This window comes from Gouania willdenowi, chromosome 11, assembly GCF_900634775.1.
Source record: "Gouania willdenowi chromosome 11, fGouWil2.1, whole genome shotgun sequence".
NCBI lineage: Eukaryota > Metazoa > Chordata > Actinopteri > Blenniiformes > Gobiesocidae > Gouania > Gouania willdenowi.
The window spans coordinates 17,524,865-17,530,437 of NC_041054.1; positions in this window are offsets into that span (position 1 = coordinate 17,524,865).

Genomic DNA, 5,573 nt, shown 5'->3' on the forward strand with positions numbered 1-5,573 from the left:
GTGAGGGGATGGGAGCTGAGCATAGTTTCAAGAAAAAAAGAGTCAACTTAGGAAGAAAATACCATAGAGGGGAGTGATGGATGGAGAGAAAGAGAGGGGTGTTTAATCCTGCCCCATGCACTGCCAGTGCTGATGATCAGAAGGAAAAACACAAACACCTGATTACTCACAGGAGAACGTTGGGCTTTTATTCTTCCAAAAGAAGCTATCTACTTAAACTCAATGAGAATATGCTGTTTTTCTCATTTAAGGTAATAAAACAAACATTTTCCCACACACAAAGCTGTCTTTTGCCACACTTATAGCCAGAATATATAGACAGAATAAATGTAACCATCCAACATTTACACAGTGGATAAAAGACATGCTAAACTTCCAGTGACGTGCAGTCAGGGTAGGCAAGGTAGGCAGTGCCTACCCAAGGGTGAATTGATATTTGGAATATTTGTTGCAATTATAATATAATTATAAATGAGTTATTTTCAATTTTCCAATAGCCTACAGTACCTATAAGCTTGAAAGTGTCAGCATTTTGTGTGTTTCATAGACCAAATGACTAAACAGCGCTATTTCCTGGTACGGCTGCACAATCACTCCGCTGTAAGCCAGGAGGAGGCCACACCCTCTCCAAAAAAAGCACACTGCTGCTCTGCTTCTGTTTCCATAGCGTGTTTTTATGTGTTTGCGCATGCGCAGTCAGTTCCCCAAGATGAAAACCATTTACGTAAAAAGACAGCTCTCTACGCTGCCTTTGGATGTAACCGCGCTATGCTAATTGCTATACGTAAGTTCACAGTGCATTAGTGAATCGATACAGCGTGGACGCTGCTACGTTTTCTAGCGAGTGGGCGGGATAACACTACAGGCAGGATGACAGCGCTAGAGACGATAAAGAAAGTTTTTTTTTGAGGAAAAATGACAGCTTTTAAAAGATGGGAGACCAACACCTGAGCTACCAGACCTTCAGCAAAGGAAAGGTTAGAAAATTGTCCACATTCCACAGTGAATGGTACAAAAGAAAAAACAATGGCTTTGTGGATGCGCCTCACTGAGGCTGTTCTGAGTTGTTGTTATTTTCTCTGTGTTTCTGTGTTTCCAACACAAACAACGGATTCGCTGCCGTGTCATGAGATATTTCTTGTTAGGAGAGTATGGAGGCTATATTAGATAATTGATTATGTTTCTTTAATGGTGTTTTATGACGTTGATTTTATTTGATTAACACTTGCCAGCAGAAACCTATGAAATTGTCATTGGTGTCGACATTGGTGGTCTCGATTTGCAACGTGCCTACCCAACCCTAGTGCTCATGGCACGTCACTATATACTTTGTTAAAATGTAGAAGATCAGGTATACTGTCAGGGCGTCAGTTGACAAGTTCTTACTGTCATGGCAGCCATTTCTAAGACATGTTGAACGTCTAAGCGCTGATCATTTTATCAATGAGTGAACTTTAAGTTCTCTCTGTAACAGGCATTACAAAACCAGACATTGGAAACTTTCTGTAGATGCCCTGTTGGTTCACATGTCACTGCTCCTTGCTTCTGTGCATTCCAACACCTGTTTGTGACCAAATATGATGTGACATTTATTTTAACGCACCAGACTGTATTTTGTTCACTCACCCTTTTCCCCCCCTTTATGTTATTGTTATTGTCAGGTATTATCATTATTATTATTATTATATTTATTATTTGTTCTTATTTCAAATAGGAGAACTGCATATTTGTAAAAAAAAAAAAACATGAATAAACCTTGTTTAAAGAAAAAAGAAAAATATATAAATCAATAAATTGTTGTCTTTGTATATACACTGCAATTTCAGACAATACCGTAAATAAAAAACTGAATTGGGTGAACACACTGTGAAAAGTCAACAGCAAAATATCTGATGTATGATGACATCTAGTGGCTGTTTCACACAGAGCACCCGAGTTCATGCCAAACCTTGAGGCCATTTTCAAAAGCATAAGTAATATAGTGACCCCTATTGTACAGAGATTAGATCACACCAAACAATCAGTGTAACTAGTTGACCACTAGATGGCAGCAAATTTGCATGAAAAGATACTGGTTTATTAAGGAGTTAAGTTGCCATAGAGACACAGACAATTTAATTAATAAATATGACATATATGTGGTTTAATAACTCCAATGAAAGGTTTTAAAAATAAATAAAAAAATAAAATAAAAAAACAAGAAGCTATTTTCAGCGCAAATATGAGTCTTTGGCCTTCTCGGATACAGAAAACCACAACTTGTGATAGAATTGAGATTGTGAAACTTGTCAGTAAATCAAATTGGAACAGTTGTTGTTTTAAAGAGGAGGTGGATATGAAAAGCCAATGGGACCCTGAACTTTGTTAACCAGTTTTCAGGAATTCCAGTCGACTCTCAAAAGAGTGACATTGTGAATGTAAACAGTGGAATTAGAGCCAAGCCTCTAGGTACCATCTTTAAAGATGGATAAAACAAATTAACTGCTTCAACGCAACTCTGACAGAATTGCAATTTATCACGTGAATTTGTAAGACAACACACTGGATCATTTAGTTACTGCACAGAAAGTGTTTATTCTAAAAAAAAAAAAAAAAAAAAAAAAAAAGTGAAATATGTAATTGCATTTGTTTTCACAAAGAAAAACACTTAAAATTGAGGAAGGTAAACCATGTTTACTTCAAGTTTAGACAATTCCAGCGTCAATAGGAGGAAACTCCAGAATAAATTTGAACTTTGATGAAATCTGTTCAAACTATTGCTTTTACATTCAGCTGCTGAGGCTCAGCAATCTGTCCAAATTAGCTACTTGATAGCTACTATCTTACTAAACTACTATTATCATTAATAATTACAATATTTTACCAATATATCTGTTTTTAGTCACAGTTTAGAAGTGTTGCACTTGGGTATCTGCATAGTAACGGTCTGCAGATTCACTCACAGTCAAAGCAAATGACTGCAGACTCAGAGCCGTGACGCACAGAGACAGATGTCACTGCTCACAGAGGTGCAGTGGTCACATGTTAGCGCCACATAAGGAACCATTTTCTCTTCCTTGTGGTTAAATAATAAGCTCAATCCCTGAAAGCCGCTCCACCATCCTCTCAGTTCCAGATCTTCCTCCATTATTGGGACATCAGTTTAACGTTCACATTTAGTGATAGCCTCTGCTAGTTTGTCTGGAAATGGCAACGTGCTTGGTAATGGCAGTGAAGACCACTGCTGGACCGAGGTGAGGGTGAAGGGAAGAGGGAAGAGGTAGGAGAATTGAAGGGGTGGGGAAGAGTCGACTGTTTTAAGGTTAGGCTCTCGCTTGGTGGCGGGGATTTAACGGTAAAGAGTTAATATTAGTAAATAAACAATGTTTGACTAATCTAGGCAGCGGGCCACCATGTTGAATTTCACAGAGTGAACATATCGCGTGACTTATCTCTCTTAGCAGAATTTTGTAATCATTTTGATTTACCGTGCGTCTCAAACAAAATTGTACATTGAAAAAAAAAAATACAAATAAACACTTTCTTGAAAAAAAATTAAAAAAATTATACAAAAGGTAATACGGTTACATATATATATACATACATACTGTATATATTGGTTGATTAGGGGAGCACAACACTGTTTAGAGGTGTACCGATCCAATATTAATATCGGATATTGGTCCAATATCAGCCAATATCGGATTTTATTGGACTGCATCTAAAATCACCGATATAAGCTCGCCAATAAAATGTTCAGCTCCAGCACTTCTATTCATATGTGACTGTGGTTCACACACCAACAAATTAACCTACTGTTGTTGACTATTGTTTTCTGAGTAAGATCACTTGATCAAGCCTTTTCTAACATTCCACAGTACAAAATAAGTAATAAAAATATGTATGATTTGTGCTGATATCGTATCGGATCAATATCGGTATCATATCGGAAGTGTATCGGGATATCCCCAATAGTGTTAAAATAAAAAGACCCTGTGGTTTTTCAATGTGGAGTTGGCTCTGCAATAAACCGGTTTTCCCCGTAAGTTAAGGATTCTAACAATTTTAAGTCTGCCACAGGGGACAATTAATCTGACAAAAATCACCTCATCCAAGCAAATCAGTACAGCAGCGACAGACATAGCACTTTCACCACACACAGTGAACTTAATAAAACAGAGAAGCACAAGCTCCAGAGGTTTTAAAAAAAAATGTAAGATCAAATGCTTGAAAATGCATTGGAATCCTAAAAAAAGCCCCGCTGTGCTCATCTTCTCATGGGTGAAAGAATCATCACCTCGTTGTTCTCATTACAAACGATTCCCAAGCTTCCTTTAACTTTGACTTTTGATTCTCTTAGTTCTGAATAATCCCTTTTCTCTCTGCTTTCTGCATCTCCCTCCTGTTTAAAATCTCAGGGGAGTCCGACTCAACTCAAGGAGCCAAGTGTTGCTTCAAAATGAGATTCTTCTCTTGTACCTTGCTGAAAAAAGCATGAAACAAGACGCGATTGTGACACATTTTCTGCACAAACCACCTGGTAGTTCTGAACAGGACTATAGAAGTAGAAATCAAACAAACATTGCATATGCCCATACACAAAGGGCGTGCTGATGCATATAAATAGCTCATAATTCAAGGGTTGCAAGTGACCAAGGAGGTTCTGCTCACAAATTAAGTGGCCACGTTTACATAGGAGCTTTAAGTCCTCTTTAATTCAGAATAAAAGTGAAATCCTCTTTAAACTGACCTTCTAAACACTTAATTTGTAATGCAAATTTATTTCGACCTTAAACTTCAACCCGAAGTAGTTGGCTGGTTTATTCCGACACTTAATTTTGCTTTCGGTTAATTACAGTCGTTCTGCACATGCACGACTTGTGGCGATAATGCGCTGAGGACGGCATAGTCCAGGATAGCGGCCCGGACACCAGATAAGACGATTTATTTAAAAAAAGCCTTAGTAACATGGATGTAATGAAAAGAGTCAATGGACGAGAGCATAAACATCCAGAAATCCACACGGACACACAGACTTATTACGACATCGGCAAACAGAACAGGCTTCACCGTTACATGAAGCACCAGAGCTTCACTGATGATGCGCGGATCATTATATAGTTCATTTTTCACTCAATGTCATGTATAGTGGAGGTAGGACAGCTGTTGTATTAACCACTGGCTTTGATTGACCAAGTACGAACTTCTATCTCCTTCTCCTGCTCCACGGATGAAAGCTAAACCGTGTGTTATTGTCGAGCTGTTGTTTCAAAACTACAATCAGAATGAAAGTGAGAACAGTTCTCATGTGTGGTCTATGTTTTTCCGATAGACGTGAATACGGAACGTTCTTCCAAATGTCCACTCAGAACCTTCCCAACCCCCAGACCTAAAGCTGAAATAAATAACTTAGTGTCTATAGATCCGGACCTCAGACAAACCTGACTAGTTCCGGCACTTCCTGTGTTTCGTCACCGCCAAACTTTTTCTACATAAGCGTAATGTGCTAGGATGGCTGAGTAGCCTGACCCTTAATTTCCACTGGATGCGGCTCCGCTGCGTTACGTCACCGCCGCGTCACCGGAGCTGATTGG